This window comes from Benincasa hispida, chromosome 1, assembly GCF_009727055.1.
Source record: "Benincasa hispida cultivar B227 chromosome 1, ASM972705v1, whole genome shotgun sequence".
NCBI classification, from domain to species: domain Eukaryota; kingdom Viridiplantae; phylum Streptophyta; class Magnoliopsida; order Cucurbitales; family Cucurbitaceae; genus Benincasa; species Benincasa hispida.
Window position 1 is genome coordinate 17,918,916 of NC_052349.1, and position 12,532 is coordinate 17,931,447.

The window sequence follows — 12,532 nt, forward strand, 5'->3', positions numbered from 1 at the left end:
AATGGTTGAATAATTGGGAGTAATTTACTTACGAGACTTAGTTGATATTCATAAAAAGTATCTAATGAATTATGATTCATTTGGTAACTATTTTGTTTTTGTTTTTTTAAAATTAAGTTTATAGCCATTACTTTCACCTCCAATTTTTTTTTTACTATCTATTTTTCACCAATGGTTTAAAAAAACCAAACCAAAATTTAAAAACTAAAAAAAAAAAAAAAAAGCTTTTAGAAGGTCGTTTTTTATTTTAAAATTTGTTTAAGAATTCAACCATTGTACTCAATAAATATACAAATCGTTGTAACAAATGGGGAAGAAGTAGACTTAATTTTCAAAAACTAAAAACAAAACACGAAATGGTTACCAAACGGGACCTAACAATCTAAATTTTTTAATAATCTCTCATTTGAGATTCAAATACGTAAATACCCTAAAAAATGATTAAACAAAACTAATCGAGTACAATAACACAGTTTAGATAAATATTGGTTTTTCATCCAATAAATTTTTTAAAAAAATGCCTAAAAGTAAGACGGTATTCTTGACCTAGATATTGGACAAAACCTTAACCTAAATTTACATTACTCATAAACATATAGGTTTAATAATTTAGTCTCCTATTACCAAATAGGAGTTAAATCTAGCATAGAAAACTAAACTAGAGTTATGAATTACACATGAGGCTACAATTACCTTTAAAAGGATATTAAACTTGTTTGATTTTATCGTTTATCACTATTACATTTTAGGTTTAAATCTTATTTTGGTTCATAAACTTTGAATCTTATTCTATTTTAGTCCTAAACTTTAAAAAATGTCAATTATAATCCTTGATCTTTTAAAAAGTGCTTAATTTGGTTCATGCTATTAAGATTTTGTTAGCTCTTAAACATAATGGTAAGATGACTTGTATTTTTTATAACTAAGTTGCTAAACATAATGGTAAGACGACTTGTATTTTTTATAACCAAGCTGCTAAATAAATTAGCAATACAAAAAAGTATAGGGTTTCAATTTTGATTTAGATGTGATAAAGCGATTCTCTATAAGAGATTCCAAAAGTCATTTTGAGTTCAAGATTTTGAGTGTTCACTATTTTGACACGTCGATGGTTGACATTTTACTTCACCTTCATTTGACTCAACTCGTGTTAAATATAATTTCATCATTTAGCAGATTTCAAAGAAATTAATATAATCTTTATAGAAAATACTAAAATAAACCATTTTTAAAAGTTCAGGAACTGAAACGAATATTTTTTAAAGTTTATAAACTAAAATAGAACAAGATTTAAAATTATTTTTGGTTAAGACCAGTGGATGAATTACCATTAATAGAATTGACGGTAATAGTTGCAACGCTTATTTAAATTCAAAGATCAACTTGAAGAAAGTACAAATTGATACAACCTAACAAGTTCGTGATAAAAACCAATTCTTTCCCGAATGGATACGGAGACAATTTTAAGGTTAAGATTAAGAATGTCTTAATAAAGAAAAAAAATCTTATCAAATTAACGAATGAACAAATAATCACAGTTCTTAAATTATATTTAATGCTAATGACAAGTTGTAGCTATTCATTAAATTATTATACATGACCAATTTTCAATAATTAATACCTTAATTTGTCCACACTGGTGTTCGGATTTTATTTTTATTATTTTTATTTTTAAAATGAATGCCACGACTAATTATTTTAGAAATATAGGGTCACGCAAAGATAATTCTTTACAAAATTTTAAATGTTAAATTACTAATTTGGTCGTGGAATAATTTTAATATCCAATTGCCGTTGAAACCTCGTGATTTTGAAAAATTTCAATTAGGATGAATTTCAAATGAATTATGTTATTTGCTACTAAAAAAAGAGAATAATTTTAAAATCAAGAGTTATTTCAGATCATATTTTTACTTTAAAAAAAAAAAAAAACTTTCTTACCAAAATGATCGGATTTTACAAAAATTAATAAGTTTTATAATTAAACTACTAATTTAACTTCACCATATTCTAATTTTTAATTATTAACTCACTAATATAAGCCTATTATTGATTTGATAATCTTGACGTTTAATCACTCATTTAAATTAACAATGTTATAAATAATTATGACAACTTCTTTACATTTGAAGTGAAGGGTAACTACACTTTTATGCCTTCCAATATTTACAAATAAACTATCATGTCAATTGCACTCTATTTATTTAAGGATTGTTTTGAAACAATTTCAAATTTAAAATGTTAGGAAAAAAAATAGACCAATTGTTATTGAAATTTGCTCAAGTTTATTAAAAAAGAAAAAAAAAATGTATACTTAAACCAATAGTTTTTATTGTGTGAAATACTTAAAAAAAATGTATTATTATTATTTTTTTCAACAACATGTGACTGAAAATACTCAACCTCTCAATCTATATATTTTAATTATGTTTTAGATGGAGAAGTATTTATCCTATTATTTGATTTTTTTTTCACTTGCATAAGTAGAAGTCTATTATGTCACGAGTTGTGCAAATTATTGAATGTTTTCTCTCTCTCTCACTTTTTTTTGGAAGAAAAATAATTAATAAAAAAAGTCAAAGAAAATTTTTACCGATAGAAAAAATGTCAAACTATTTATAAAAATAACAAAAATAAAATACAGATAAAAATTGATAGACTTCTATCAAGGAACGTCTATCAATTTCTATCACTTATTCTTCCATCAACTCTATCAGCGTCTATTAAAGAATATTAAATTTTTTCTATTTTGTATTAATATTTTTTCTTATTTTTCTATGTTTAAAAATCCCCAAGAATCAATGTACAACCAATATAATAATTACTAACTAAAATATATGTGAACTATAAAAAAAATATTTAGACCCTATATGATAATATTTTCATTTTTAGTTTTATAAATTTATACTTGTTTTCCTTAATTTCTTAAAAGACATTTAAATTCTTAGTTAACTTCAAAAACCTAATACAAGTTTTTTTTTTTTTTTTTTTTTTTGAAAAGTCTACTTTTTATTTTTTTAGTTTTCAAATTTTAATTTAATTTTTGAAAATATTGGTAGAAGGTAGATGACAAAACAAATAAACTTAGAGGTAAAACTTAAAAATAGAGATTATAAGCTTGATTTTTAAAATGAAATAGTTATCAAATGACCCCTTAATCATTTAAAAAAAAAGTTAAATCACAAGTATAGTTCATAAATGTTCAAATTTATGTTTATTTGGTTCATGAACTTTCAATTTTGCATCTAATAAGTACCTAAAATTTAAATTTTATATTTAATATGTCTTTGATATATTCAATTTTGTTTTAAAAAATTGAATGAAGCTCTAGAATTTTAATTTTTTTGTTGAGTAGATACATAGTTAAGTTGTAGACACACAGTCGAAAGTTCAATGATATATTAGGCATTTTCTAAAGTTCATAAACTAAATGAACACAAATTCAACAATTTAAGAATCTATTAGATTAATTTTAAAGTTCAAAAACCTATTATACAAAATTAAAAGTCTAAAAATATATTTGATACTTTCTAAAGTTTAGAGACTATATACACGACGTGGACTTGAAAGTTCGTTGACTAGACTTATAATTTAACATTTAAGAAATTACAAACATAACATTAGAAATTTCATAAATAAAAAATGAAAAATGAAAAAAAAAAATGGTGAATACCTTGTTTGGTAACAATTTCTTTTTTATTTTTGATTTTTGAAATTTAAGTCTATTGTCTCTCAATTTCTTATAATGATTTGCAATTAAGTATAAGAGTTATTTTCTTAATCAAATTCAAAAAATAAAAACAAGTTTTCAGAAACGTTTGGTTTCTAAACTTTGGCTTAGTTTTTAAAACCTTTAGTCAGAAGTAGATTAAAAAAAAAGAAATTTACAGGTGGAATGCGTGTTTATAGATTTTATTTTTTTTCAAAAACTAAAAACAGAAAACGAAATAGTTACATGCGGACTAATAATTATTATTATTATTTGTTTGAATACAACCATTATGAAGTTGAGAGATCGACCCTTCAATGTTTAGGGAAAAATAATCATATCATTTATTATTGAGCTAAATTTACTCTGACAACAAAAACAATCGTTAGAGCCTTAGTTTCAAATTTTATTTGTTTATAAAGTGAGTGTGTATATATGAGTGCAATAAAATACAAAAACTTGAATTGAGGGGGTGGAAAAACTTGTTGAAAGGAACAAAAATAAGAAAGGTGTGGGTGTGAAAAAAATCGAGTGGGGTCATGGATTGGTCCTCCAAATGTTGTCTTTGCATCTTCATCGACCACTTAACGTGCCTTCTCATTGGCATGCATTGAGCCCCACTTTTTTTTTTTTTTTTTTTTTACTCTTTTACTTTTACTTTTGATCTCTCAAGTTTGAGGTTGAAGGTAAAAATTTTTGTAGTTACTTTGTTTTAAAATTAAGGTCATTGTTCCATTAAACCTTAGATATACTTAATTCCTCAAACAAGCTTTCATCGCAAGTGTTCTCGCTAATTGGTGAACATATCAGCATTAGAAAAGTTATTCGATAGACTAAAATGGAATTTCCAATGTTGGTCAACTAATCAAAATAGCTTTTCAAATTTATTTTAATCGGTTTTTTTTTATCAAAAGTATTTGAATAAAAATGAGTTTTTTTTAAAAAAATGTTTTTTTCTCATGCCCTTAAAAACATGACCAATTTATCTGAATGACTTGGTTTGTTGACTAATTGCAAAAGAAAAAACTTGGAACATCACAAGCATGGTCCAATAAATTACTACCATGTGGTCGTTCTATTTTTTGAAAATTATTTTTTTCTAATTTCTTTTTTATGTGGTAAAGAAGTGGAAAGTATATGATTAGATGCACCTAATCATTGCTCATCGCAAAATCTCACCTCAAACAAGTTTTAAGTTGACTTGCATGAAAATATTTTATATTTCTTGAAGGATTTATTTATTTTTCTTGTGAGTCTGCAAAATGTGGTGGTTGTGGTGTTTACTGATGATTGAAGAAGCTTAAAGATCATCTTGAATATTTTTTTCAAACCTCCAAAACTAAAAATATTGCTTTTGAAACTTTAGAGACTATATATGTACCAAAATCTCATGGTCCGAGACATTTCTAAACTACACTTTTTAGATCAAATCATCGACTTTTGAGATGGTAGTTATGCTTTATCCATTAAATTATGTTCCAATTGACTAAATTATAGTATTGGTATCATTGCACTTTAATGAACTTGACCATCATTTATTACAAGACCAAACTAATATTTGTTTTCTAGTCCAATAATGTTAGATTTTAAGGTACTACGCGTGTACAGATACCTATTTTATTTATTGTCTATTACATAAGCATCCTTCTAAAAATGATATGAAGTCCACAATATTAATTTATATATGTATATATACAAAATCTTAATGCGAACAAAGAGAGACTGATACCTTTATAATACCAAGAATTTTCCACTACCATAATCATATCACATGTAGAATTTTTAATAGTAAAAAGTTAAAAGTTGTATCCTTCTATTTTCAAAAAGGAAAAAAAATAGAGAATTAAATAAAAAGGGAAAGGGAAACATTTTGTAAATTGAAGAAAATTAGACGAGCAATGATGCAACGAGCTTGTAGTGGGGGAGATTTGAGGTTCGACATCAATATGGGCCGGCTCAGTTTATAATGTGACAAGCCCATTTGTGTCACAGGCCACCTTCAATCTTCCAAATATTTAGAAGAGATTTTTACATAAAAAATCATGTCATATATTTCATAAATATTTTTTTTCAAAGAAGGCTTTCAGTATTAATTTGGATAACTGGACTCTTTTTATTTATTAATACCTGTTTTTTTAAATATATATTTCCATATTTATGGAGTAAAATATATTTTTGAGAGAGAATATGCATTTAATATGATTTTATTTTCCATTTCACGTATCAAGCATTCCACGACAATTTATTGGTTGCTAGCATCTTCTTTATTTTTCATGCTTGATTTTTTATTTTATGTGATATATTCTATTGTTTTTTTAGAGTATCATTTATTTTCGTGTAATATATTCCATTGTTAATTTGGTATATATATCTCAGGTATTTTGATATATATGCACTTTTAATTAGATATCCCTTATTTGTCGATGGTCTGACTTATTTGGGTTTGTCTATTATAGTCGATTGTTTTTTTTAATTTGTTTATATTTTGCGTTATTATCTCATATATACCATACTTTAGATTCATGGTTATTTTTAAATATACCTTAAAACATTGATGTTTACAAATATTTTAACCAATATATAAAATATACTGGTAAAATTGACTAAAATCCATTTAAGTAGTCAGAATTAGAAATTCCAATAAATCGAAATTTAACATAAGCTCCCTAACAGAAATAATTAATTCTCGATTAATGTGACCGATTCAAATTCACTTTAAAATCTCATAATTTTCAAATAAATAAAGCTATCTATGGCAATATATAAATTACACATAAACTCAATGTTCAATACATTTGAGCGTATATATCGTAAAAGAGGAAGTTCAAATAAATAATTGAAGATATTTATCACAGTATATATTAGAAAATCACAATATATATCGAAAACAAAAAAATATATATCACAGTACATATTGAAAAGTTGTCAAAAACCCAACGAAGAATTTAAACCATCGGGAAGAGTTTAATTTAATTAACCATTAGAAGCTCGCCAAACTTTGATTAAGAAAAATCTAAGGTTAATTATAAAAAATGCATACACCTCCGCCTATGAAGCACAGACACATACAACTACACGATCGGATATGGCAATTCGTCAATTTCTAAAAAACTAAGATACGGATACGTCTCTGCGTCATTTTTTATAAATATTTATATATATATTTCTAAAAAACTAGGATACTGATACGTTGAAGATACATTTTTTTCTTTAAAAAAATCTAGGACAGATAAATTTAGCATACAAGTTAACAACAATAGCACAAAATAGAATACATACACTAAAATACAATACAAAAAAGGCAACATTTAAGATGTTGAAGTACAATAGTTAATAAAATGCAATAGAAAAGTGACTCATATTGCAAAGAAGAAGATTAGAGAAATAAGTATGAAGATAAACAAAGAACTTATTGTTGAAGATATCCAAATGATTTATATTTTAGTGGATTTTGTTAGGATTCAAATGTGAAGATGAAGATTAGATGAGTCTAGTCTAGGGTTTGGTCCGTTATTTATTTATTTTTCTTTTAGTTTTGGACTCGAATAGTGAGTTTTTTAAATAGGTTGCCTAATTTTAGATTGGGAAAGATTAGATGAGTTACTTGTCTTTTTTCTTTAAAAAAAATACGATAGAAATAGATAAGTCAAATCACGTGTCAGATACGTATCTGGAAAGTATCTGAAAGTACAGATACGTCAAATTGCGTGTCAGATACGTATCTGGGAAGTATCTGGAAGTATCGAAGTATCCATACATGTCTAATACTGATTTTTTGCCTCACATGAAATATTTGTGCTTCGTAGACCTCCGCACAAGATAAAAATAATAAGAATAAATAAATGATAAATAATATATATGAGAATCAATATATCTCATATATATTGTAGATGCCTTTGACAAAATGGAAAGCGGAGCCACCAACAGCACCCATGCCGAAGGTGTCGCTGATGTTGTTGAGGATCTGATTTGGACAAGGCTCCCGAAAAGTCTCTGGCGTTCTCATGGAAGGTTTGATCCGCAGAGTCATTGTCCAGTGCCCAGATTCGCCCAATGCCCCGCACCTAGATTCACCCAGTGTCGAATCTATTCAGCGACTACCCAGTCGTCGTTCGATGTTTATCTCCCATCGCCAGCCGTTGCAACTTGTGCCATCGAGAAAAAGAAGAGAGCGAGGAGGAAGAAAGGATTTGAAGAAAGAAGGAAGAAAAGATTTGAAGAAAGAGGAAGAAAGAATAGGGCATACCAACAATTTTTTCTTTTTCAACAAAGGATATTAATAGGTGGGAAGGGCTATGAGGCATTAATGATAAATAGACACCAATATTTGTAGTCTGTTGGACTATTTCTAAAATAAACCGAGAGTAGAAGATAATAATGTAATACAAGCCTACAATTAAGACTGTCTATATAGAAATCCCTATTTAGAATAAATTTCAATATTATCTAATCCATACTCAGAAATGTTAGCCTTAAGAGTATGTTTGGCCTAAAAAGTTTGAGAAGTAAGAGTTTGAAAGTTGCATTTGTAAACTCCACTTCTTATTTCGCCAAAAGAATTCATAGATCTCACAACTAAAAAAAACATCAATTCTATATCTTATCAATTTCTTATAATGTGGATCCAAGTCCTAGATTTTATAATTCCTTAAAGTTCACACTCATTATCCTAAACACTCCCCTAAAAGCCCAAACAAGGATCCAACTAAACCAATAGAAGAAGACAAGCCTATACCCCCACGGAGTCTGCACTTTACAGGCGTGTGGCTCATTCTTCCTCTGGTTGGCCCGCTTTTGCCTTCTTGGTTGATTGAATGATATGTTGTACCGGGTTGGTCAACATATTTAGTTTTGAATATGACACATTATCATCCAATTTAATTTTTACTTATTTGAATCTATATTATATTGATTTATGTATTTAATAAATATATAATATATTAATATAGATTGCATATTTAGTTCTAAAAATGGCAATGTCATCGAGCCATTGGTACTAACTTTCTTCCAATCTACATAGAACTGCTCAACATCATCCAGCCATTGAGGCCCCTAACAAGTCAACAAATTTCCACTTTAGCAAATAATTAGAAGATGGTTACAAAACCACCTTCAACCAGCTTATGGTTGGTCTCTTCCTTAATTGACCACAAAACTATCCGAACTTGAAATTTACATGGTTAACAACGTGATGGTGTGATTGGTGTGATATCAATCAGGCGACTAGATAGCCAATATGGGTACAACTCAAATCATTTACGTGTATATGACCTCAACTCAAAAGATTAGAGGTTCAAATACGCTAACACCACTCGTTGAACTTCCCTTCTTTTGAAACTGAAGTATTTGAATGAAAAAGTTGCATGTTTCTCTAGTGTATTAAGATCATATCATCATTTAGGTAACAATCTAAACAGTATAGATAACGTAGAAACACAAATTGATGAAAATAAATTTTTGTCAATAGACATGTCAACTAACAGAAAATGTAAGCATTAACATATCAAGGAGATTGAACCTGCTCATCTGTTAGAATCCTCTAATTTCTCTTTATACAAGGTCAACAATCCAGGAATCCGCTTCTTATAAGGGTTGATGAATTTTTCTAAGAAGCGGTTTTCAGTAGATTCAAACAATAAAGGAAGATTCACATATTTCTTAATCAAACCCTTTGACAGCAAAACTTGATAAATAGAGCCTCTAGGCACAATCCTGTTCTTTAAACTAAGTGAAATTAGAGCAGGTCTCCTAGCAATGAAAGAAGATTCACATCCAATCTTGTTAAGAAAATAATCCATTACACCATTAATCTTGTCCTCAGAAGCCATCATACACCATGGATGCCTTCCAAAAGCCAAACGGACCTCTTCTTCACCCCATCCCCATTTCCTATAAACTTCAATCTTCTTATCCCATGTAGATTTGCTCATTGATCGCAGAGCAAAAACGGCAAGAACAAACTTCAAACGCAGAGGGTTGAATCCCATATCCTTAACTTTCTCTACAGTCTCCTTGAATCTGATGGAACTTATCAAAAACATTCTGGGCTGGTACTGAAGAACGGTTGAAATGTTGGAATCAGACACTCCAATTTGTTTTAGAATTTCAATATTAGAACGAGCTGAAATTCGAAGATTCCAAGTAAGAATACCCATACAGCGTTTTATGGTTGCGACAGTCTTCTCCTCAGTTCGAAGCAGGGCTTGAATATAATCATAGGCTGGAATAATTTGTTTGTCTAAACTTCGTTTTAAAACACGAGGAAAAGCACATATTAATTTGGCAATCTCGGGGGAAGAAAGGCCTTTAGATTGAAAGAACAACAATTTGGGCAATAGGGTTTTCTCGGGGTTCGCTGAAAGAACTTGAGGGAACTTCTTGACAAGCTCAGAGATCTGTGATTTAGAGAATCCATGATTCTCAAAGAACATAATTACAGACTTTTCATTATTCTTAAGCTGAGCAAAATTATAAGACAACGAATCAGGTTTCGGAGATGATACGTTCTCAGAAGAGGTCGATAAGTATCTGAGAGATTTCAACGGACTTTTAGAAAATCCGTGAGAAAAGACTGATGACGGAGGTTTAACTAGAATGATTCTGCGAAGCAGATTATACATGACTGTAAAAAAACGCGAGGAGAAGGAAAACTGACCTGCTACTTCCTTCTTGAGAAGAAGAATGGGAGAAACCACGAATGCCTCGCAAGAGGATGAAACTATGAGAGAACAGAGTAGGAAAATGGGCGGCGGAGGAGTGGAGATGGAGACTATGAGAGAACGAAGAAACGGAGTGGGCCGGTGAGGTCGTGCGGCTGCGGGCAAAAATGGGAGACGGAGAAATCAGAAGCAAAAATAGGAGAATTAGGGTAATTGACGAAAATAGCCTCTTTGGAGTTTTTGTTTTTGAAATTTAGATCATTTTTAAAAATGTTGCTTTTTTACCCAACAATAATTACTGCGATGTCCTTTAACATTTCAAAAATCTCAAACCCTCCTTTACTCCCAAACCTAACTGACTTGCTTCCATTTTTTCACTCGGTTTCAACTACATTTTGGATTTTCTTGCTATTTTCCTTTTCATTTGAAGATTATTTGGGATTTTTTATCTAATCAGGTATAAATCTTCATTTTTTTCACTCAACGTTAGTTTATCTTAAAGACCATACAATGATTATTTTAAATCTATGTTGAATTTTATATTATTTTTCTTAGAACATCATGGTCAGCATTTTCTGAATAATTTATGAGCCTAAAATTAATTTTTTTCCAAAAAAATCAAACCATTTTTTTTCGAAAATCGATCTCTACCCAGTCGGGCTTCATACGAGGGTGACCGAGTATGTGATCAGGCAGGGCTAATGGTAAGACGAGGGCGGAATGATTGGTGTCTGACGTTAGACCGGTCGGACATGACATGAGATTTGACGGTCACTATAGGTTTGGGGGGGTACCCGACCGGTCTATATCCGAGGGTGACCGGGTATGTGACCAGGCAGGGTTAATGAAAAGATGAGATTGAGAAGAGACCGAGAAAATACGAGGCAGAACTGGACACCCAACTGAGACTGTGAAGGGGCAGGACTGGGTGGAAATGGGGAAAGGGACTAGGCGCCAGGCCGAGACCGGGAAAGGGCAAGACCAAGAAGGGGCAGGACTAGGAAGGATCTTTACTGTTTTTTTGTCTGTCTTCAGCCCGACCGGGTACGAGATTGGGCCAAAAAACAGAAGCTTCCAATATATATATATATTTTCTTTTTAAATGTTCTGACTCGTTGTTGTATTATGTTGACTTCTAATTTATTTATTTAATGCAAAATGTAGGTTATAATGGAAGTAGAAATAAAGCTTCATCCTAATGATCATTTTTCTGCAGCCCTTTCATGTTGTTCCCATATAGAAAATGTTATTCCTAAAATTAAGAAAAAACTAACTTCGTCACGATTAGTCATGTTTAGACAAACATGTTTTGGCCCTCTCCGTGACACAAACGTCATCTTCAATAGACCACTGATTCATTATATTTTTCTTCGAGAGGTAGAGGAACCTAGGAGAGATATTATTAGTTTTAATATTTTAGGGAATAAGGTATCATTCAGCCAAATAGAGATTAACCTTATTACAGGACTGAAGCATCAATAGCCATGTTTAGACCCATCGCATATGAAAAGTCTCACAATCGCACCTTCGTAAGGGTCTCGAGGCAACTGTGCAGTACTTGTTCTCATCCTCGAACAAGTTAGCCAATCCAAAACCAAATAGTCGATGGCACAATGGGCGTATAAATTAGAATTACAGTTGAAAATAGCAGGATATGTGAGATTAGATTGACCCAAACATAGGATTGGATTAAGTTCTGAATAATCAGGAATTCCGCTTTTGTTTTTACCAGAGAGATCCATACCATAAATTTTTTGTCTCACTTTATCATTATTTACTGAAAGGCTAGAAATATATCTTCTTTCGACAAAAAAAGAATGAACGTTAATTTGATATTGATCCTTGTAGAGTGAAAAAGGGATTACACTGCATCCGCATAAACCTCCTGTAATATCCATAAATGACTTGTTTTTGGTAAGAGATAGACATTACTATATGTAAATTCGGGTGCATGATACACGTCGGTACTCCAATGCATTTCTCCCTCTGAGTCAGAATAAATATGTTTTCGAACCCTCTCTTTTTCAAACAACCTCTACCCCTGTTCTTCAAAAAATGTTTTGGAAAATGGGTTTAAAGGAAAATATTTTCGCAAACATTTCAAAGCATATATAGACAATGAACATTAGTCGTACAGCTAGAAAGCAATAAGTAACAACACGAC

General features: G+C 30.0%; 1 pseudogene; it reads right to left on the reverse strand.

The window, feature by feature from the left end:
• Positions 1 to 9,197: 9,197 nt before the first annotated feature.
• Positions 9,198 to 10,558, reverse strand: LOC120071704 (annotated as a pseudogene).
• Positions 10,559 to 12,532: the final 1,974 nt, after the last annotated feature.